The sequence below is a fragment of the Ambystoma mexicanum genome, chromosome 1p, assembly GCF_040938575.1.
Source record: "Ambystoma mexicanum isolate Mex_15411 chromosome 1p, UKY_AmexF1_1, whole genome shotgun sequence".
Classification (NCBI taxonomy): domain Eukaryota; kingdom Metazoa; phylum Chordata; class Amphibia; order Caudata; family Ambystomatidae; genus Ambystoma; species Ambystoma mexicanum.
In genome coordinates, this window is record NC_090921.1 from 281,255 (window position 1) to 303,097 (window position 21,843).

The 21,843-nt window shown below is 45.5% G+C and overlaps 10 non-coding genes and 6 pseudogenes across 10 annotated transcripts; all 16 read right to left on the reverse strand.

The window, feature by feature from the left end:
* Positions 1 to 274: 274 nt before the first annotated feature.
* On the reverse strand, positions 275 to 465 carry LOC138465459 (U2 spliceosomal RNA). Its single transcript, XR_011267875.1, has one exon. It is a non-coding gene; the product is annotated as a U2 spliceosomal RNA (small nuclear RNA).
* A 622-nt stretch (positions 466 to 1,087) lies between these two features.
* On the reverse strand, positions 1,088 to 1,278 carry LOC138465481 (U2 spliceosomal RNA). The gene has a single exon (XR_011267877.1). It is a non-coding gene; the product is annotated as a U2 spliceosomal RNA (small nuclear RNA).
* A 622-nt stretch (positions 1,279 to 1,900) lies between these two features.
* Positions 1,901 to 2,069, reverse strand: LOC138461227 (U2 spliceosomal RNA; annotated as a pseudogene).
* Positions 2,070 to 2,873: 804 nt separating this feature from the next.
* On the reverse strand, positions 2,874 to 3,045 carry LOC138461161 (U2 spliceosomal RNA; annotated as a pseudogene).
* Positions 3,046 to 3,828: 783 nt separating this feature from the next.
* On the reverse strand, positions 3,829 to 4,019 carry LOC138465492 (U2 spliceosomal RNA). Its single transcript, XR_011267878.1, has one exon. It is a non-coding gene; the product is annotated as a U2 spliceosomal RNA (small nuclear RNA).
* A 622-nt stretch (positions 4,020 to 4,641) lies between these two features.
* LOC138460378 (U2 spliceosomal RNA) lies at positions 4,642 to 4,834 on the reverse strand. Its single transcript, XR_011263131.1, has one exon. It is a non-coding gene; the product is annotated as a U2 spliceosomal RNA (small nuclear RNA).
* A 1-nt stretch (position 4,835) lies between these two features.
* On the reverse strand, positions 4,836 to 4,989 carry LOC138461359 (U2 spliceosomal RNA; annotated as a pseudogene).
* A 612-nt stretch (positions 4,990 to 5,601) lies between these two features.
* LOC138460677 (U2 spliceosomal RNA) lies at positions 5,602 to 5,786 on the reverse strand. The gene has a single exon (XR_011263352.1). It is a non-coding gene; the product is annotated as a U2 spliceosomal RNA (small nuclear RNA).
* A 5,623-nt stretch (positions 5,787 to 11,409) lies between these two features.
* LOC138461315 (U2 spliceosomal RNA) lies at positions 11,410 to 11,582 on the reverse strand (annotated as a pseudogene).
* A 612-nt stretch (positions 11,583 to 12,194) lies between these two features.
* Positions 12,195 to 12,385, reverse strand: LOC138465503 (U2 spliceosomal RNA). The gene has a single exon (XR_011267879.1). It is a non-coding gene; the product is annotated as a U2 spliceosomal RNA (small nuclear RNA).
* Positions 12,386 to 13,007: 622 nt separating this feature from the next.
* Positions 13,008 to 13,198, reverse strand: LOC138465514 (U2 spliceosomal RNA). The gene has a single exon (XR_011267880.1). It is a non-coding gene; the product is annotated as a U2 spliceosomal RNA (small nuclear RNA).
* A 623-nt stretch (positions 13,199 to 13,821) lies between these two features.
* On the reverse strand, positions 13,822 to 14,009 carry LOC138460710 (U2 spliceosomal RNA). The gene has a single exon (XR_011263384.1). It is a non-coding gene; the product is annotated as a U2 spliceosomal RNA (small nuclear RNA).
* Position 14,010: 1 nt separating this feature from the next.
* On the reverse strand, positions 14,011 to 14,163 carry LOC138461348 (U2 spliceosomal RNA; annotated as a pseudogene).
* A 622-nt stretch (positions 14,164 to 14,785) lies between these two features.
* Positions 14,786 to 14,969, reverse strand: LOC138460699 (U2 spliceosomal RNA). The gene has a single exon (XR_011263373.1). It is a non-coding gene; the product is annotated as a U2 spliceosomal RNA (small nuclear RNA).
* A 5,641-nt stretch (positions 14,970 to 20,610) lies between these two features.
* On the reverse strand, positions 20,611 to 20,783 carry LOC138461326 (U2 spliceosomal RNA; annotated as a pseudogene).
* Positions 20,784 to 21,395: 612 nt separating this feature from the next.
* On the reverse strand, positions 21,396 to 21,577 carry LOC138460732 (U2 spliceosomal RNA). The gene has a single exon (XR_011263405.1). It is a non-coding gene; the product is annotated as a U2 spliceosomal RNA (small nuclear RNA).
* Between the last annotated feature and the right edge of the window lie 266 nt (positions 21,578 to 21,843).

Sequence of the window (21,843 nt, forward strand, 5' to 3'; positions counted from 1 at the left end):
GGCTTGGCCGTTCGGGGCCTTTCAGGGGTGAGGCAGGGCAAGGACAGTGTCCCCCATCTCCTCCTTGTGCTGCTGGCTGGCTCCTTTGCCTTGCTTTGCAGCTCCTGTAAAAAGCAAGCAAAAAGGGCAGACTTTTTTTTCCTCCCGTGACACAACAGCACCTTTTCCGAAACACTGGAAAAAAAAACACATTTAAACAAAAAAATATTGCAAAGTGCTCTTCTTTCAAGAATTGCTCAGTCTTTCTTTTTCACAGCATTGTTTTCCCCAAGTGGGGAAGTGCACCAGTCCTGGAGGTACTGCAATACCAAGTTGATGCGTGGAGTGGACAGAGCAAGCTCCCATTCCATCTCCCGGTTCCAAAAATCAATTTAATATATGGTCCCCAGATAGAGGACGTATCAGATATTAAACTGATAAGAACAGATACTACACTTGATCTTAGCCAAAAGGCCGAGAAGCGATGCCCACAAAAGCTTTGCCTGAAAGACTGCTGCTCGGCAGCTCCCCTGCTGACTCGGAGCAACGCTCTGCGGCAGAGCCCCAGATTCCTCGGCCAAGAATAGCATTTGCATGACCAGCATGCCCGGCGGTATGGTAAGCATATTTTGCATGGCTCCGCCCCAAGATTTCCATGGGTCCCACAGCGCCTGGTGCGAGACGGCCAGACACAGGCTGCAGAGCTCCACCCAGCCAAGCTGCAGCCCGGCCTGGCACTGGCCCCGTCACCTAGCGGCCGAAAGTCACCCTCAGCTGCCCAGGAGATGCTCCCCCAAGTGCGTCCCCCTCAGATAAGGCTTGGCCGTTCGGGGCCGTTCGGGGCCTTTCAGGGGTGAGGCAGGGCAAGGACAGTGTCCCCCATCTCCTCCTTGTGCTGCTGGCTGGCTGGCTGGCTCCTTTGCCTTGCTTTGCAGCTCCTGTGAAAAGCAAGCAAAAAGGGCAGACTTTTTTTTCCTCCCGTGACCCAACAGCACCTTTTCCGAAACACTGGAAAAAAAAACACATTTAAACAAAAAAATATTGCAAAGTGCTCTTCTTTCAAGAATTGCTCAGTCTTTCTTTTTCACAGCATTGTTTTCCCCAAGTGGGGAAGTGCACCAGTCCTGGAGGTACTGCAATACCAAGTTGATGCGTGGAGTGGACAGAGCAAGCTCCCATTCCATCTCCCGGTTCCAAAAATCAATTTAATATATGGTCCCCAGATAGAGGACGTATCAGATATTAAACTGATAAGAACAGATACTACACTTGATCTTAGCCAAAAGGCCGAGAAGCGATGCCCACAAAAGCTTTGCCTGAAAGACTGCTGCTCGGCAGCTCCCCTGCTGACTCGGAGCAACGCTCTGCGGCAGAGCCCCAGATTCCTCGGCCAAGAATAGCATTTGCATGACCAGCATGCCCGGCGGTATGGTAAGCATATTTTGCATGGCTCCGCCCCAAGATTTCCATGGGTCCCACAGCGCCTGGTGCGAGACGGCCAGACACAGGCTGCAGAGCTCCACCCAGCCAAGCTGCAGCCCGGCCTGGCACTGGCCCCGTCACCTAGCGGCCGAAAGTCACCCTCAGCTGCCCAGGAGATGCTCCCCCAAGTGCGTCCCCCTCAGATAAGGCTTGGCCATTCGGGGCCGTTCGGGGCCTTTCAGGGGTGAGGCAGGGCAAAGACAGTGTCCCCCATCTCCTCCTTGTGCTGCTGGCTGGCTGGCTGGCTCCTTTGCCTTGCTTTGCAGCTCCTGTGAAAAGCAAGCAAAAAGGGCAGACTTTTTTTTCCTCCCGTGACACAACAGCACCTTTTCCGAAACACTGGAAAAAAAAACACATGTAAACAAAAAAATATTGCAAAGTGCTCTTCTTTCAAGAATTGCTCAGTCTTTCTTTTTCACAGCATTGTTTTCCCCAAGTGGGGAAGTGCACCAGTCCTGGAGGTACTGCAATACCAAGTTGATGAGTGGAGTGGACAGAGCAAGCTCCCATTCCATCTCCCGGTTCCAAAAATCAATTTAATATATGGTCCCCAGATAGAGGACGTATCAGATATTAAACTGATAAGAACAGATTTTTTTTTTTTTTTTTTTTTTATTCTCCTAAATCTGTAAATATTACAACTGGGGGCCACCGAAACAACGGTGCCCAACTACTGGGCCCAGGCAAACCCTGGGTAAACTGCAAGACAACCTCAGGAACTCATAGAGATCCCTTAAAAATTCCCAAACGGGTACTACACTTGATTTTAGCCAAAAGGCCGAGAAGCGATGCCCACAAAAGCTTTGCCTGAAAGACTGCTGCTCGGCAGCTCCCCTGCTGACTCGGAGCAACGCTCTGCGGCAGAGCCCCAGATTCCTCGGCCAAGAATAGCATTTGCATGACCAGCATGCCCGGCGGTATGGTAAGCATATTTTGCATGGCTCCGCCCCAAGATTTCCATGGGTCCCACAGCGCCTGGTGCGAGACGGCCAGACACAGGCTGCAGAGCTCCACCCAGCCAAGCTGCAGCCCGGCCTGGCACTGGCCCCGTCACCTAGCGGCCGAAAGTCACCCTCAGCTGCCCAGGAGATGCTCCCCCAAGTGCGTCCCCCTCAGATAAGGCTTGGCCATTCGGGGCCGTTCGGGGCCTTTCAGGGGTGAGGCAGGGCAAAGACAGTGTCCCCCATCTCCTCCTTGTGCTGCTGGCTGGCTGGCTGGCTCCTTTGCCTTGCTTTGCAGCTCCTGTGAAAAGCAAGCAAAAAGGGCAGACTTTTTTTTCCTCCCGTGACACAACAGCACCTTTTCCGAAACACTGGAAAAAAAAACACATGTAAACAAAAAAATATTGCAAAGTGCTCTTCTTTCAAGAATTGCTCAGTCTTTCTTTTTCACAGCATTGTTTTCCCCAAGTGGGGAAGTGCACCAGTCCTGGAGGTACTGCAATACCAAGTTGATGAGTGGAGTGGACAGAGCAAGCTCCCATTCCATCTCCCGGTTCCAAAAATCAATTTAATATATGGTCCCCAGATAGAGGACGTATCAGATATTAAACTGATAAGAACAGATTTTTTATTTTTTTTTTTTTTTATTTTCCTAAATCTGTAAATATTACAACTGGGGGCCACCGAAACAACGGTGCCCAACTACTGGGCCCAGGCAAACCCTGGGTAAACTGCAAGACAACCTCAGGAACTCATAGAGATCCCTTAAAAATTCCCAAACGGGTACTACACTTGATTTTAGCCAAAAGGCCGAGAAGCGATGCCCACAAAAGCTTTGCCTGAAAGACTGCTGCTCGGCAGCTCCCCTGCTGACTCGGAGCAACGCTCTGCGGCAGAGCCCCAGATTCCTCGGCCAAGAATAGCATTTGCATGACCAGCATGCCCGGCGGTATGGTAAGCATATTTTGCATGGCTCCGCCCCAAGATTTCCATGGGTCCCACAGCGCCTGGTGCGAGACGGCCAGACACAGGCTGCAGAGCTCCACCCAGCCAAGCTGCAGCCCGGCCTGGCACTGGCCCCGTCACCTAGCGGCCGAAAGTCACCCTCAGCTGCCCAGGAGATGCTCCCCCAAGTGCGTCCCCCTCAGATAAGGCTTGGCCGTTCGGGGCCTTTCAGGGGTGAGGCAGGGCAAGGACAGTGTCCCCCATCTCCTCCTTGTGCTGCTGGCTGGCTCCTTTGCCTTGCTTTGCAGCTCCTGTAAAAAGCAAGCAAAAAGGGCAGACTTTTTTTTCCTCCCGTGACACAACAGCACCTTTTCCGAAACACTGGAAAAAAAAACACATTTAAACAAAAAAATATTGCAAAGTGCTCTTCTTTCAAGAATTGCTCAGTCTTTCTTTTTCACAGCATTGTTTTCCCCAAGTGGGGAAGTGCACCAGTCCTGGAGGTACTGCAATACCAAGTTGATGCGTGGAGTGGACAGAGCAAGCTCCCATTCCATCTCCCGGTTCCAAAAATCAATTTAATATATGGTCCCCAGATAGAGGACGTATCAGATATTAAACTGATAAGAACAGATACTACACTTGATCTTAGCCAAAAGGCCGAGAAGCGATGCCCACAAAAGCTTTGCCTGAAAGACTGCTGCTCGGCAGCTCCCCTGCTGACTCGGAGCAACGCTCTGCGGCAGAGCCCCAGATTCCTCGGCCAAGAATAGCATTTGCATGACCAGCATGCCCGGCGGTATGGTAAGCATATTTTGCATGGCTCCGCCCCAAGATTTCCATGGGTCCCACAGCGCCTGGTGCGAGACGGCCAGACACAGGCTGCAGAGCTCCACCCAGCCAAGCTGCAGCCCGGCCTGGCACTGGCCCCGTCACCTAGCGGCCGAAAGTCACCCTCAGCTGCCCAGGAGATGCTCCCCCAAGTGCGTCCCCCTCAGATAAGGCTTGGCCGTTCGGGGCCGTTCGGGGCCTTTCAGGGGTGAGGCAGGGCAAGGACAGTGTCCCCCATCTCCTCCTTGTGCTGCTGGCTGGCTGGCTGGCTCCTTTGCCTTGCTTTGCAGCTCCTGTGAAAAGCAAGCAAAAAGGGCAGACTTTTTTTTCCTCCCGTGACCCAACAGCACCTTTTCCGAAACACTGGAAAAAAAAACACATTTAAACAAAAAAATATTGCAAAGTGCTCTTCTTTCAAGAATTGCTCAGTCTTTCTTTTTCACAGCATTGTTTTCCCCAAGTGGGGAAGTGCACCAGTCCTGGAGGTACTGCAATACCAAGTTGATGCGTGGAGTGGACAGAGCAAGCTCCCATTCCATCTCCCGGTTCCAAAAATCAATTTAATATATGGTCCCCAGATAGAGGACGTATCAGATATTAAACTGATAAGAACAGATTTTTTTTTTTTTTTTTTTTTCTCCTAAATCTGTAAATATTACAACTGGGGGCCACCGAAACAACGGTGCCCAACTACTGGGCCCAGGCAAACCCTGGGTAAACTGCAAGACAACCTCAGGAACTCATTAGAGATCCCTTAAAAATTCCCAAACGGGTACTACACTTGATCTTAGCCAAAAGGCCGAGAAACGATGCCCACAAAAGCTTTGCCTGAAAGACTGCTGCTCGGCAGCTCCCCTGCTGACTCGGAGCAACGCTCTGCGGCAGAGCCCCAGATTCCTCGGCCAAGAATAGCATTTGCATGACCAGCATGCCCGGCGGTATGGTAAGCATATTTTGCATGGCTCCGCCCCAAGATTTCCATGGGTCCCACAGCGCCTGTTGCGAGACGGCCAGACACAGGCTGCAGAGCTCCACCCAGCCAAGCTGCAGCCCGGCCTGGCACTGGCCCCGTCACCTAGCGGCCGAAAGTCACCCTCAGCTGCCCAGGAGATGCTCCCCCACGTGCGTCCCCCTCAGATAAGGCTTGGCCGTTCGGGGCCTTTCAGGGGTGAGGCAGGGCAAGGACAGTGTCCCCCATCTCCTCCTTGTGCTGCTGGCTGGCTGGCTGGCTCCTTTGCCTTGCTTTGCAGCTCCTGTGAAAAGCAAGCAAAAAGGGCAGACTTTTTTTTCCTCCCGTGACACAACAGCACCTTTTCCGAAACACTGGAAAAAAAAACACATTTAAACAAAAAAATATTGCAAAGTGCTCTTCTTTCAAGAATTGCTCAGTCTTTCTTTTTCACAGCATTGTTTTCCCCAAGTGGGGAAGTGCACCAGTCCTGGAGGTACTGCAATACCAAGTTGATGCGTGGAGTGGACAGAGCAAGCTCCCATTCCATCTCCCGGTTCCAAAAATCAATTTAATATATGGTCCCCAGATAGAGGACGTATCAGATATTAAACTGATAAGAACAGATTATTATTATTATTTTTTTTTTTGAACGGTCTCCACATCTCCCCTTACAACCGTGCCATTCCTCCAGCAAATTGGAAAACTCCAATCCGCGACTATACGCCAATTAAAAAAGTTTCAAATTAAACTTGAATTTGGGTAAAAAACTTGCTGTCAAAAAGAAGAAAGACTGTGAGTGAGTACTCACTCTATCCCGGATTATTTAAGTGGTGAGAGTCCTCCACTTGTCTTGTTGTCAATAATCGTTAGCTGTGTTTTTATCTGATTTCTTGGCATCAACACAAAAGTATGTGTACAAGTGACACAGCATCAGTTGTACACATTCTTGAGGGGTTATCTCTTTATGCTGGAGTACAACCAGGCATCTTGCTTTCCACAAAGCTTGTTTCGTGGAAGCTGTGATTTTGTAAAACCGTGCTGCATTTTCTTTCCCTCCACCCCCTCCAATCCCTGTGAGAACTTGGTCAAAGGATACATGTTGATGTTTGGTTAGTGCAGCCAAAAGTGGCTTTACTAGAATCCAAACTTGCGCTGCAAAAAGACAATTCCATATGAAGTGTAGAGTAGTCTCTTCATGTTTGCATCTGCTCCTAGGACATTCCGCAGATACTGCCAGTCGTCTTTTGTGCATGAATGCCTTTAAGGGGAGCGCATTGTGTAATGCAAGCCAGGCAATGTCTTTTTGTTCGTTTGTGATTTTCGATTTGGATAACAAGTTCCAAGTTTTTTCCAAATGATCTCCAGAAAGGTTTCCCACTGGCTCTGGGGTTTCGGTTTCTACCATCTCCTGCAAAATCCATTTAGGATACAAAATGTGTTGTTTTGAAGCTTCCAGATGTTGTATTTTTGGGAGAAAAATTTTGAACATTTCGTATGACTTTGGTGGGTCCAGAGCTCTTGGGCTGATGTTTGTGGATTGAATATATTTGTACTTATGCAGGAGGCGGCTGATAGCATATTTAATATATACTGCTGCCTTCGACTGCGAATGCTTCAAAGTATTTATACAGAAACATATATAGTACACTGGCAGGACTATGTGTAGATTAGGAATTTCTCTTCCTCCATTATTTTGTTTTTTGTGTAGAATGTCTCTACGTAGCCGATCCATGCTAGAGTTCCATATGAATTTGAAAAATAGTCTTTGTAGTTTTTTTGTTTGTGTACTTGTGGGTGGAAATACTAATGCCACAAATAATATTATAGGCATTAAAACCGCTCTGATTAGAAGTAGTTTCCCTTCAATGGAGAGTTGTCTTGATTTCCAAAAGACTATTGTGTTTTCTAATTTCTCTTGTACTTTATTCCACGCCAGTATCCCCGGTTGTCTGGTTTGGAAGTGGATGCCTAGTACTTTGATTGTGTCTGGCACTTTCGTCACTTCACATTTAGCTAGGTTGTCCCAGGTGCCTATGGTTAGCAGGTTGCTTTTTCCTTTGTTTATTTTAAAGCCTGCCGCCTTGCAAAAATCTTCTGTGTGTTGAATGGCTTTGTTGATGGATTGTGCGTTCGTACAGAGCACTGTAACATCGTCCATGTACCCCATACATTTAGCCTGTTCCTTTGGAAGTCCTGGTATGAACGCTCCTTGGATATTCTGGTCGTTTTTGATTTTCCTGTGTAAAGGCTCGATTGCACAGATGTATAGGATGGCTGAGAGGGGACATCCTTGTCTTACCCCTGACAGTATCGCTATTCTTCCAGAGAGGTGTCCATTGACTCGCACCTGGCTGAAGGAATTCTGATATAGGGTCGATATGTATTCAATGATTTTCTGTGGGCACCCCATTTTTGATAATATCCTTTTAATGAACGTATGCGACACTCTGTCGTAGGCCTTTTCAAAATCCAAGGACATAACTCCTAGGGATGATTTCCTCTGTACTGTGTGTTCAATGGAGTCTCTAAGGGTCAAAAGGCTTTCGTGTATGCGTCTGTGTGGGACAGCGCATGTTTGATCTTCCTGAATGAGTGATGAAATGACTGTTTTCATTCTATTAGCTACAACTTTTGCTAATATTTTATAGTCTACATTCAGCAGAGATATAGGTCTCCAATTTTTGATGTCCTCCTTGCAGCCTTTTTTGTGTAGTAGAGTGATTATGCTTTGGGTCATAGTTGTTGGCAATACGTTGTTGTCTAAGCTTTCCTTGTAGACTTTAAGAAGGTGAGGACTCATTTTGTTCCAGAAAGCGATGTACCATTCTGTTGGTAGTCCGTCGCTGCCTGGTGTTTTGTTTTTTGACAATTGTTTGGTGGCATTGAGTACCTCTAAAGGAGATAACTGATCCTGAAGACTCGTTTTTTGGTCTATAGAAAGGTTATCTTGGATTAGTGATTCGAAATGCAGTATTTGTTCTTCATCCAGTTCTTTTGGAGTATATAGATCTTGATAAAATTGTTCGGCTACTTGTTCCATGCCGTGTTGGGATGTTTGCCTTATGCCGTCCTTGTCTATGAATGCTTTGGGTATGACTTTAGCCGTATTTGTTTTTTTAAAGAAGAAGCAAGAGCATTTTTCATTTTCTTCGTAGTCCTTTACTTTCGAGTTAAAAATGATAGTCTTGCATTTGTCCGTTAGCCATTTCTGGATCCTGTCTTGTATATTAGTTTTGTCTTGATTGACGTCTATTCCCATGTCTTGTATTTGATGAAGGGTTTGTAGACATCCCACCAAGAGTCTATAGTCTTCATTTTTTTTGTATGCTTTATTTTTTCCTTCTTTGATGAAGAAATATTTGGTTTTCTTTTTGGTATCCTCCCACCAGTCCGAAATGCTTTGTGAGTGGCTTTTGTTATTTATCCATTGTTGTAGTGCAGTTTTGTAGCGTTGAACAATGTCTTTATCTTCGAGTAGTGTTGTGTTTAAGGCCCATGTGTTTTTTGTTTTTGGTAGGTAGTCTGCTTTAGTTAGATGTGACACGATGATTTTGTGATCCGAAAATAAGTTCACAAGGGTTTCTGTTGTATGTGTTCTGAAATGTTTCGTGGTGAATATATAGTCTATGCGGGATTCTGTTTGTCCTGCTGCGTCTCTCCATGACATCATAGAGCCAGGTGGATTATTGACTGCATGAGTGTCTTTTAGTTGGCAATCTTCTAAGATTTCTTGTAGTCTTTTTGATGAAGTATCCAGTTTTTGTGCTTCTCGCTGATTTGCTTTAGATTTCCGATCAGCAGGGTGCAAAATGCAGTTGAAATCTCCTGCAATTATGGTGGGTACTGTGCCAATTAGGAAGATTTTCAGTGTTTCGAAGGTCTTTATTCTGTCTTTCTTAGTCGCATCAGCGTAGACGCTGAAAAGTCTATGTTCTGTTTCTTGAAAGAGAAAATCAACTTGGAGTATTCTTCCAGGTATAATTTCTTTGCTAGATTGTATGGTAATGTTTTGTGTCTTGAACAACACTGCTGTACCTGCATTTTTATTGGCTGTACTTCCCGACCATAGAGATGGGCCCATAGGCCAGTCTTTTTGCCATTTGGCTAGTGTTGGGTCCCAGTGTAATCCACCCTCTTGTAGGCAAATAATGTCTGCAGTCAATGTCGCTAAGAAGGCCAACAAGGTGGTTCTCTTAACAACGTCGTTGATGCCTCTTACGTTGAAATTAATGATTTTTAAAGTATCCATGATGATATTTATTTAGGTGTTGACTTGTGTTGACTGACCACCGATCTACTACGGTCTGACTTTGTTCGCTTTCGGTGCTTTTTCTGCCCTCTTTGCGGTGTATTTGTGTCTTCGTCTTCAGATTCAGATGAAGAATCTGAGAGCACTATGTTTCTTTCTTGGCTTGGTGTGTCTATTGGGTCCAGAACATCACATAGCAGCACATCGAATAAATTTGATGTGCACGTTTCAATAACAGGTGCTGGTTGACTAATTTCCATGGGGGACTCAGCTTTGTCATTTTTGTTTTTCTGTTTCTTGTTGTGTACAATGGTGCTCCATGCTGTTTGGGCATCATTGTTTGTTTTGCACACTTGCAGAAGTGTTGCTCTATCTCTTTCCGTGGTGGTTTTCTGGGGGGTTGCTGGAATTTTGGAGGTAGTTGGTAGTTGGGAAGGGGGTGTTTCGGATATAGGACTTTGTGAAGCTTTGTTATTTTTTTGCTTATTATTGTCTTTGTTTACAGATGTTTTTGTTATATTTTTCTGCTTTGGTATTGGCGAAACCTCACTTTCACTTTCTTGTTCTGGGTTGGAAACATCCATTTTTTCCATTTCTTTGTCGGAAACAGTGACATTCCCGTTTTCACCGCTAGGGGGCAGTTCGCTAGGATTCTCTGTAGCTCCTGCAATCTCCTCCTGCATTTCGACTGGCTTGGATTCAAAAACTGGTGCATTTGCGGGATTGCTTGTGTCACTTAGGGTGTTTGTTTCTGTTTCTTTAGGATTTATGGGTAAAGTAGTCGAATTTGCATAATTAGATGCAAAATTCATGCACTGCTCTGTTTCCTGTTTGCGGCGGGGTTTTCTTCATATTTTGTATAGGAAGGGTGTTTTTTGATGCTGGTCCTTTTGGCCATCTGCTTAAAATCTCCTTTGTTTTAAGTAGAGCCTCGTGCTCTTGGAGTTCTTTTTCAATGTCTGCAGGAGATTTCCCAGAAGTTGCACTAACATTGCTGGGAGTGCTTGTAGAAGGCCTGTTATCTGTAAATACATCTGGAAGTATCTTTGCAGCCCCAGCTGCTTTTTGAGCATAAGTCTGGGGGAAAATGGGGCACTCAGTAGTGGAGTGTCCTTCTTGATTGCAATTTTTGCATCGGTAAGGCTGATCACATTGTGCCTCCTTATGGTCCTTTTTGCCGCAATTTCTACATTTGTCCTTTGGACAGTTTTGTTTAACATGGCCAAAATTGCGACAAAAACGGCAGAACATGGGTTGATTTGGATAGTTTAAATATCCATTCTGTTCATTAATGTTAAACACACTGGGAGGATGGCATAATCCTCCAATTCCAGAAGGGTTCTTCTTTAATGTCACATTAAACCTTCTATTGCCATTAAAAATGCCAAATTGGTTTTTTAGCTCATGTCCACCTCGAATTTTATCACAGTATGTGAGAAGCCAGTTGGCTATTTTATCTGCAGATACAAATGGATTGTACATGTGTACAGTGATAGGTATTTCTTGTCTTATGTGGCACAGTTCAATATCTACACCTTTCAGGACTTCATTATTACTATTTTTTTCAATTTTATAGTTCTCATGGGCGGTGATGCACGCAGCTTCTTCTGAGAAGGTAATATCATATGTATGTGCATGCTTGTGTTCTTGCATGCAGTATATCTTGTCTTTCTCTATATGTAATGTTCCAAATAAGATATTTGTAACAACATAATAAATGTCTTTTTCTTGTTGAGCTTCTGGTAATATTGTAATTCTTATCGAATTGCGCAACTGCGTTGCAGGTGGTATGGTCTTTGATGGCTGAGCCATGGTGTAAGAGAGGTGGGTACACCCCCTATAGGATCAGAAATGGAGCATTGATAATGTCCTCCATTTTGTGAAGAATTAGCATATCTGTGTTTTAGATCAAAAATAGAAATCCTGTGGAAGGAAAAAGATTCGGGTCTATTTTTCCAATCTGCTTCGTGGTCAGGCCCCTAGGCGGACTGCATACCGCTGCCCACCTCGCGGCGCGGGGGTGTGACAGCAACACTTCTACTGGGCTCTCTGTTGTGCAGTAGAGAGCTTAAGTCAAAATAGTTGAGATCGTATAATTTGCCATAACTTTCCTGGAGATAAAACCTCCCTTGAAAAGGGCTCAAAACACGAAATACTACACTTGATACTACACTTGATCTTAGCCAAAAGGCCGAGAAGCGATGCCCACAAAAGCTTTGCCTGAAAGACTGCTGCTCGGCAGCTCCCCTGCTGACTCGGAGCAACGCTCTGCGGCAGAGCCCCAGATTCCTCGGCCAAGAATAGCATTTGCATGACCAGCATGCCCGGCAGTATGGTAAGCATATTTTGCATGGCTCCGCCCCAAGATTTCCATGGGTCCCACAGCGCCTGGTGCGAGACGGCCAGACACAGGCTGCAGAGCTCCACCCAGCCAAGCTGCAGCCCGGCCTGGCACTGGCCCCGTCACCTAGCGGCCGAAAGTCACCCTCAGCTGGCCAGGAGATGCTCCCCCAAGTGCGTCCCCCTCAGATAAGGCTTGGCCGTTCGGGGCCTTTCAGGGGTGAGGCAGGGCAAGGACAGTGTCCCCCATCTCCTCCTTGTGCTGCTGGCTGGCTGGCTGGCTCCTTTGCCTTGCTTTGCAGCTCCTGTGAAAAGCAAGCAAAAAGGGCAGACTTTTTTTTCCTCCCGTGACACAACAGCACCTTTTCCGAAACACTGGGAAAAAAACCACATTTAAACAAAAAAATATTGCAAAGTGCTCTTCTTTCAAGAATTGCTCAGTCTTTCTTTTTCACAGCATTGTTTTCCCCAAGTGGGGAAGTGCACCAGTCCTGGAGGTACTGCAATACCAAGTTGATGCGTGGAGTGGACAGAGCAAGCTCCCATTCCATCTCCCGGTTCCAAAAATCAATTTAATATATGGTCCCCAGATAGAGGACGTATCAGATATTAAACTGATAAGAACAGATACTACACTTGATCTTAGCCAAAAGGCCGAGAAGCGATGCCCACAAAAGCTTTGCCTGAAAGACTGCTGCTCGGCAGCTCCCCTGCTGACTCGGAGCAACGCTCTGCGGCAGAGCCCCAGATTCCTCGGCCAAGAATAGCATTTGCATGACCAGCATGCCCGGCGGTATGGTAAGCATATTTTGCATGGCTCCGCCCCAAGATTTCCATGGGTCCCACAGCGCCTGGTGCGAGACGGCCAGACACAGGCTGCAGAGCTCCACCCAGCCAAGCTGCAGCCCGGCCTGGCACTGGCCCCGGCACCTAGCGGCCGAAAGTCACCCTCAGCTGCCCAGGAGATGCTCCCCCAAGTGCGTCCCCCTCAGATAAGGCTTGGCTGTTCGGGGCCGTTCGGGGCCTTTCAGGGGTGAGGCAGGGCAAGGACAGTGTCCCCCATCTCCTCCTTGTGCTGCTGGCTGGCTGGCTGGCTCCTTTGCCTTGCTTTGCAGCTCCTGTGAAAAGCAAGCAAAAAGGGCAGACTTTTTTTTCCTCCCGTGACACAACAGCACCTTTTCCGAAACACTGGAAAAAAAAACACATTTAAACAAAAAAATATTGCAAAGTGCTCTTCTTTCAAGAATTGCTCAGTCTTTCTTTTTCACAGCATTGTTTTCCCCAAGTGGGGAAGTGCACCAGTCCTGGAGGTACTGCAATACCAAGTTGATGCGTGGAGTGGACAGAGCAAGCTCCCATTCCATCTCCCGGTTCCAAAAATCAATTTAATATATGGTCCCCAGATAGAGGACGTATCAGATATTAAACTGATAAGAACAGATACTACACTTGATCTTAGCCAAAAGGCCGAGAAGCGATGCCCACAAAAGCTTTGCCTGAAAGACTGCTGCTCGGCAGCTCCCCTGCTGACTCGGAGCAACGCTCTGCGGCAGAGCCCCAGATTCCTCGGCCAAGAATAGCATTTGCATGACCAGCATGCCCGGCGGTATGGTAAGCATATTTTGCATGGCTCCGCCCCAAGATTTCCATGGGTCCCACAGCGCCTGGTGCGAGACGGCCAGACACAGGCTGCAGAGCTCCACCCAGCCAAGCTGCAGCCCGGCCTGGCACTGGCCCCGTCACCTAGCGGCCGAAAGTCACCCTCAGCTGCCCAGGAGATGCTCCCCCAAGTGCGTCCCCCTCAGATAAGGCTTGGCCGTTCGGGGCCGTTCGGGGCCTTTCAGGGGTGAGGCAGGGCAAGGACAGTGTCCCCCATCTCCTCCTTGTGCTGCTGGCTGGCTGGCTGGCTCCTTTGCCTTGCTTTGCAGCTCCTGTGAAAAGCAAGCAAAAAGGGCAGACTTTTTTTTCCTCCCGTGACCCAACAGCACCTTTTCCGAAACACTGGAAAAAAAAAACACATTTAAACACAAAAATATTGCAAAGTGCTCTTCTTTCAAGAATTGCTCAGTCTTTCTTTTTCACAGCATTGTTTTCCCCAAGTGGGGAAGTGCACCAGTCCTGGAGGTACTGCAATACCAAGTTGATGCGTGGAGTGGACAGAACAAGCTCCCATTCCATCTCCCGGTTCCAAAAATCAATTTAATATATGGTCCCCAGATAGAGGACGTATCAGATATTAAACTGATAAGAACAGATTTTTTTTTTTTTTTTCTCCTAAATCTGTAAATATTACAACTGGGGGCCACCGAAACAACGGTGCCCAACTACTGGGCCCAGGCAAACCCTGGGTAAACTGCAAGACAACCTCAGGAACTCATAGAGATCCCTTAAAAATTCCCAAACGGGTACTACACTTGATCTTAGCCAAAAGGCCGAGAAGCGATGCCCACAAAAGCTTTGCCTGAAAGACTGCTGCTCGGCAGCTCCCCTGCTGACTCGGAGCAACGCTCTGCGGCAGAGCCCCAGATTCCTCGGCCAAGAATAGCATTTGCATGACCAGCATGCCCGGCGGTATGGTAAGCATATTTTGCATGGCTCCGCCCCAAGATTTCCATGGGTCCCACAGCGCCTGGTGCGAGACGGCCAGACACAGGCTGCAGAGCTCCACCCAGCCAAGCTGCAGCCCGGCCTGGCACTGGCCCCGTCACCCAGCGGCCGAAAGTCACCCTCAGCTGCCCAGGAGATGCTCCCCCACGTGCGTCCCCCTCAGATAAGGCTTGGCCGTTCGGGGCCGTTCGGGGCCTTTCAGGGGTGAGGCAGGGCAAGGACAGTGTCCCCCATCTCCTCCTTGTGCTGCTGGCTGGCTGGCTGGCTCCTTTGCCTTGCTTTGCAGCTCCTGTGAAAAGCAAGCAAAAAGGGCAGACTTTTTTTTCCTCCCGTGACACAACAGCACCTTTTCCGAAACACTGGAAAAAAAAACACATTTAAACAAAAAAATATTGCAAAGTGCTCTTCTTTCAAGAATTGCTCAGTCTTTCTTTTTCACAGCATTGTTTTCCCCAAGTGGGGAAGTGCACCAGTCCTGGAGGTACTGCAATACCAAGTTGATGCGTGGAGTGGACAGAGCAAGCTCCCATTCCATCTCCCGGTTCCAAAAATCAATTTAATATATGGTCCCCAGATAGAGGACGTATCAGATATTAAACTGATAAGAACAGATTATTATTATTTTTTTTTTTTTGAACGGTCTCCACATCTCCCCTTACAACCGTGCCATTCCTCCAGCAAATTGGAAAACTCCAATCCGCGACTATACGCCAATTAAAAAAGTTTCAAATTAAACTTGAATTTGGGTAAAAAACTTGCTGTCAAAAAGAAGAAAGACTGTGAGTGAGTACTCACTCTATCCCGGATTATTTAAGTGGTGAGAGTCCTCCACTTGTCTTGTTGTCAATAATCGTTAGCTGTGTTTTTATCTGATTTCTTGGCATCAACCCAAAAGTATGTGTACAAGTGACACAGCATCAGTTGTACACATTCTTGAGGGGTTATCTCTTTATGCTGGAGTACAACCAGGCATCTTGCTTTCCACAAAGCTTGTTTCGTGGAAGCTGTGATTTTGTAAAACCGTGCTGCATTTTCTTTCCCTCCACCCCCTCCAATCCCTGTGAGAAATTGGTCAAAGGATACATGTTGATGTTTGGTTAGTGCAGCCAAAAGTGGCTTTACTAGAATCCAAACTTGCGCTGCAAAAAGACAATTCCATATGAAGTGTAGAGTAGTCTCTTCATGTTTGCATCTGCTCCTAGGACATTCCGCAGATACTGCCAGTCGTCTTTTGTGCATGAATGCCTTTAAGGGGAGCGCATTGTGTAATGCAAGCCAGGCAATGTCTTTTTGTTCGTTTGTGATTTTCGATTTGGATAACAAGTTCCAAGTTTTTTCCAAATGATCTCCAGAAAGGTTTCCCACTGGCTCTGGGGTTTCGGTTTCTACCATCTCCTGCAAAATCCATTTAGGATACAAAATGTGTTGTTTTGAAGCTTCCAGATGTTGTATTTTTGGGAGAAAAATTTTGAACATTTCGTATGACTTTGGTGGGTCCAGAGCTCTTGGGCTGATGTTTGTGGATTGAATATATTTGTACTTATGCAGGAGGCGGCTGATAGCATATTTAATATATACTGCTGCCTTCGACTGCGAATGCTTCAAAGTATTTATACAGAAACATATATAGTACACTGGCAGGACTATGTGTAGATTAGGAATTTCTCTTCCTCCATTATTTTGTTTTTTGTGTAGAATGTCTCTACGTAGCCGATCCATGCTAGAGTTCCATATGAATTTGAAAAATAGTCTTTGTAGTTTTTTTGTTTGTGTACTTGTGGATGGAAATACTAATGCCACAAATAATATTATAGGCATTAAAACCGCTCTGATTAGAAGTAGTTTCCCTTCAATGGAGAGTTGTCTTGATTTCCAAAAGACTATTGTGTTTTCTAATTTCTCTTGTACTTTATTCCACGCCAGTATCCCCGGTTGTCTGGTTTGGAAGTGGATGCCTTGTACTTTGATTGTGTCTGGCACTTTCGTCACTTCACATTTAGCTAGGTTGTCCCAGGTGCCTATGGTTAGCAGGTTGCTTTTTCCTTTGTTTATTTTAAAGCCTGCCGCCTTGCAAAAATCTTCTGTGTGTTGAATGGCTTTGTTGATGGATTGTGCGTTCGTACAGAGCACTGTAACATCGTCCATGTACCCCATACATTTAGCCTGTTCCTTTGGAAGTCCTGGTATGAACGCTCCTTGGATATTCTGGTCGTTTTTGATTTTCCTGTGTAAAGGCTCGATTGCACAGATGTATAGGATGGCTGAGAGGGGACATCCTTGTCTTACCCCTGACAGTATCGCTATTCTTCCAGAGAGGTGTCCATTGACTCGCACCTGGCTGAAGGAATTCTGATATAGGGTCGATATGTATTCAATGATTTTCTGTGGGCACCCCATTTTTGATAATATCCTTTTAATGAACGTATGCGACACTCTGTCGTAGGCCTTTTCAAAATCCAAGGACATAACTCCTAGGGATGATTTCCTCTGTACTGTGTGTTCAATGGAGTCTCTAAGGGTCAAAAGGCTTTCGTGTATGCGTCTGTGTGGGACAGCGCATGTTTGATCTTCCTGAATGAGTGATGAAATGACTGTTTTCATTCTATTAGCTACAACTTTTGCTAATATTTTATAGTCTACATTCAGCAGAGATATAGGTCTCCAATTTTTGATGTCCTCCTTGCAGCCTTTTTTGTGTAGTAGAGTGATTATGCTTTGGGTCATAGTTGTTGGCAATACGTTGTTGTCTAAGCTTTCCTTGTAGACTTTAAGAAGGTGAGGACTAATTTTGTTCCAGAAAGCGATGTACCATTCTGTTGGTAGTCCGTCGCTGCCTGGTGTTTTGTTTTTTGACAATTGTTTGGTGGCATTGAGTACCTCTAAAGGAGATAACTGATCCTGAAGACTCGTTTTTTGGTCTATAGAAAGGTTATCTTGGATTAGTGATTCGAAATGCAGTATTTGTTCTTCATCCAGTTCTTTTGGAGTATATAGATCTTGATAAAATTGTTCGGCTACTTGTTCCATGCCGTGTTGGGATGTTTGCCTTATGCCGTCCTTGTCTATGAATGCTTTGGGTATGACTTTAGCCGTATTTGTTTTTTTAAAGAAGAAGCGAGAGCATTTTTCATTTTCTTCGTAGTCCTTTACTTTCGAGTTAAAAATGATAGTCTTGCATTTGTCCGTTAGCCATTTCTGGATCCTGTCTTGTATATTAGTTTTGTCTTGATTGACGTCTATTCCCATGTCTTGTAATTGATGAAGGGTTTGTAGACATCCCACCAAGAGTCTATAGTCTTCATTTTTTTTGTATGCTTTATTTTTTCCTTCTTTGATGAAGAAATATTTGGTTTTCTTTTTGGTATCCTCCCACCAGTCCGAAATGCTTTGTGAGTGGCTTTTGTTATTTATCCATTGTTGTAGTGCAGTTTTGTAGCGTTGAACAATGTCTTTATCTTCGAGTAGTGTTGTGTTTAAGGCCCATGTGTTTTTTGTTTTTGGTAGGTAGTCTGCTTTAGTTAGATGTGACACGATGATTTTGTGATCCGAAAATAAGTTCACAAGGGTTTCTGTTGTATATGTTCTGAAATGTTTCGTGGTGAATATATAGTCTATGCGGGATTCTGTTTGTCCTGCTGCGTCTCTCCATGACATCATAGAGCCAGGTGGATTATTGACTGCATGAGTGTCTTTTAGTTGGCAATCTTCTAAGATTTCTTGTAGTCTTTTTGATGAAGTATCCAGTTTTTGTGCTTCTCGCTGATTTGCTTTAGATTTCCGATCAGCAGGGTGCAAAATGCAGTTGAAATCTCCTGCAATTATGGTGGGTACTGTGCCAATTAGGAAGATTTTCAGTGTTTCAAAGGTCTTTATTCTGTCTTTCTTAGTCGCATCAGCGTAGACGCTGAAAAGTCTATGTTCTGTTTCTTGAAAGAGAAAATCAACTTGGAGTATTCTTCCAGGTATAATTTCTTTGCTAGATTGTATGGTAATGTTTTGTGTCTTGAACAACACTGCTGTACCTGCATTTTTATTGGCTGTACTTCCCGACCATAGAGATGGGCCCATAGGCCAGTCTTTTTGCCATTTGGCTAGTGTTGGGTCCCAGTGTAATCCACCCTCTTGTAGGCAAATAATGTCTGCAGTCAATGTCGCTAAGAAGGCCAACAAGGTGGTTCTCTTAACAACATCGTTGATGCCTCTTACGTTGAAATTAATGATTTTTAAAGTATCCATGATGATATTTATTTAGGTGTTGACTTGTGTTGACTGACCACCGATCTACTACGGTCTGACTTTGTTCGCTTTCGGTGCTTTTTCTGCCCTCTTTGCGGTGTATTTGTGTCTTCGTCTTCAGATTCAGATGAAGAATCTGAGAGCACTCTGTTTCTTTCTTGGCTTGGTGTGTCTATTGGGTCCAGAACATCACATAGCAGCACATCGAATAAATTTGATGTGCACGTTTCAATAACAGGTGCTGGTTGACTAATTTCCATGGGGGACTCAGCTTTGTCATTTTTGTTTTTCTGTTTCTTGTTGTGTACAATGGTGCTCCATGCTGTTTGGGCATCATTGTTTGTTTTGCACACTTGCAGAAGTGTTGCTCTATCTCTTTCCGTGGTGGTTTTCTGGGGGGTTGCTGGAATTTTGGAGGTAGTTGGTAGTTGGGAAGGGGGTGTTTCGGATATAGGACTTTGTGAAGCTTTGTTATTTTTTTGCTTATTATTGTCTTTGTTTACAGATGTTTTTGTTATATTTTTCTGCTTTGGTATTGGCGAAACCTCACTTTCACTTTCTTGTTCTGGGTTGGAAACATCCATTTTTTCCATTTCTTGGTCGGAAACAGTGACATTCCCGTTTTCACCGCTAGGGGGCAGTTCGCTAGGATTCTCTGTAGCTCCTGCAATCTCCTCCTGCATTTCGACTGGCTTGGATTCAAAAACTGGTGCATTTGCGGGATTGCTTGTGTCACTTAGGGTGTTTGTTTCTGTTTCTTTAGGATTTATGGGTAAAGTAGTCGAATTTGCATAATTAGATGCAAAATTCATGCACTGCTCTGTTTCCTGTTTGCGGCGGCTTTCTTGCGGCTTCTTCGGTTTTCTTCATATTTTGTATAGGAAGGGTGTTTTTTGATGCTGGTCCTTTTGGCCATCTGCTTAAAATCTCCTTTGTTTTAAGTAGAGCCTCGTGCTCTTGGAGTTCTTTTTCAATGTCTGCAGGAGATTTCCCAGAAGTTGCACTAACATTGCTGGGAGTGCTTGTAGAAGGCCTGTTATCTGTAAATACATCTGGAAGTATCTTTGCAGCCCCAGCTGCTTTTTGAGCATAAGTCTGGGGGAAAATGGGGCACTCAGTAGTGGAGTGTCCTTCTTGATTGCAATTTTTGCATCGGTAAGGCTGATCACATTGTGCCTCCTTATGGTCCTTTTTGCCGCAATTTCTACATTTGTCCTTTGGGCAGTTTTGTTTAACATGGCCAAAGTTGCGACAAAAACGGCAGAACATGGGTTGATTTGGATAGTATAAATATCCATTCTGTTCATTAATGTTAAACACACTGGGAGGATGGCATAGTCCTCCAATTCCAGAAGGGTTCTTCTTTAATGTCACATTAAACCTTCTATTGCCATTAAAAATGCCAAATTGGTTTTTTAGCTCATGTCCACCTCGAATTTTATCACAGTATGTGAGAAGCCAGTTGGCTATTTTATCTGCAGATACAAATGGATTGTACATGTGTACAGTGATAGGTATTTCTTGTCTTATGTGGCACAGTTCAATATCTACACCTTTCAGGACTTCATTATTACTATTTTTTTCAATTTTATAGTTCTCATGGGCGGTGATGCACGCAGCTTCTTCTGAGAAGGTAATATCATATGTATGTGCATGCTTGTGTTCTTGCATGCAGTATATCTTGTCTTTCTCTATATGTAATGTTCCAAATAAGATATTTGTAACAACATAATAAATGTCTTTTTCTTGTTGAGCTTCTGGTAATATTGTAATTCTTATCGAATTGCGCAACTGCGTTGCAGGTGGTATGGTCTTTGATGGCTGAGCCATGGTGTAAGAGAGGTGGGTACACCCCCTATAGGATCAGAAATGGAGCATTGATAATGTCCTCCATTTTGTGAAGAATTAGCATATCTGTGTTTTAGATCAAAAATAGAAATCCTGTGGAAGGAAAAAGATTCGGGTCTATTTTTCCAATCTGCTTCGTGGTCAGGCCCCTAGGCGGACTGCATACCGCTGCCCACCTCGCGGCGCGGGGGTGTGACAGCAACACTTCTACTGGGCTCTCTGTTGTGCAGTAGAGAGCTTAAGTCAAAATAGTTGAGATCGTATAATTTGCCATAACTTTCCTGGAGATAAAACCTCCCTTGAAAAGGGCTTAAAACACGAAATACTACACTTGATACTACACTTGATCTTAGCCAAAAGGCCGAGAAGCAATGCCCACAAAAGCTTTGCCTGAAAGACTGCTGCTCGGCAGCTCCCCTGCTGACTCGGAGCAACGCTCTGCGGCAGAGCCCCAGATTCCTCGGCCAAGAATAGCATTTGCATGACCAGCATGCCCGGCAGTATGGTAAGCATATTTTGCATGGCTCCGCCCCAAGATCTCCATGGGTCCCACAGCGCCTGGTGCGAGACGGCCAGACACAGGCTGCAGAGCTCCACCCAGCCAAGCTGCAGCCCGGCCTGGCACTGGCCCCGTCACCTAGCGGCCGAAAGTCACCCTCAGCTGGCCAGGAGATGCTCCCCCAAGTGCGTCCCCCTCAGATAAGGCTTGGCCGTTCGGGGCCTTTCAGGGGTGAGGCAGGGCAAGGACAGTGTCCCCCATCTCCTCCTTGTGCTGCTGGCTGGCTGGCTGGCTCCTTTGCCTTGCTTTGCAGCTCCTGTGAAAAGCAAGCAAAAAGGGCAGACTTTTTTTTCCTCCCGTGACACAACAGCACCTTTTCCGAAACACTGGGAAAAAAACCACATTTAAACAAAAAAATATTGCAAAGTGCTCTTCTTTCAAGAATTGCTCAGTCTTTCTTTTTCACAGCATTGTTTTCCCCAAGTGGGGAAGTGCACCAGTCCTGGAGGTACTGCAATACCAAGTTGATGCGTGGAGTGGACAGAGCAAGCTCCCATTCCATCTCCCGGTTCCAAAAATCAATTTAATATATGGTCCCCAGATAGAGGACGTATCAGATATTAAACTGATAAGAACAGATTTTTTTTTTTTTTTTTTTTGAACGGTCTCCACATCTCCCCTTACAACCGTCCCTTTCCTCCAGCAAAGTAGTTTGGACTACTTGCGACTATACGCCAATTAGTTCTCCAATTTAAAGTTTTTCACGAATTAAAATAGAATTTGGTTTAAAAACTGTCAAAAAGATAGACTTTGAGCAACTGCTCTCCCTAACCCAGATTGGTTAAACAGTTAGCGTTCGCCAGCTGTCTTGTTGCCAAATCTTTTGTGCCTCTTGTTTACCCTTGTCTTTGGCATCAAGACAGTAATATGTGTA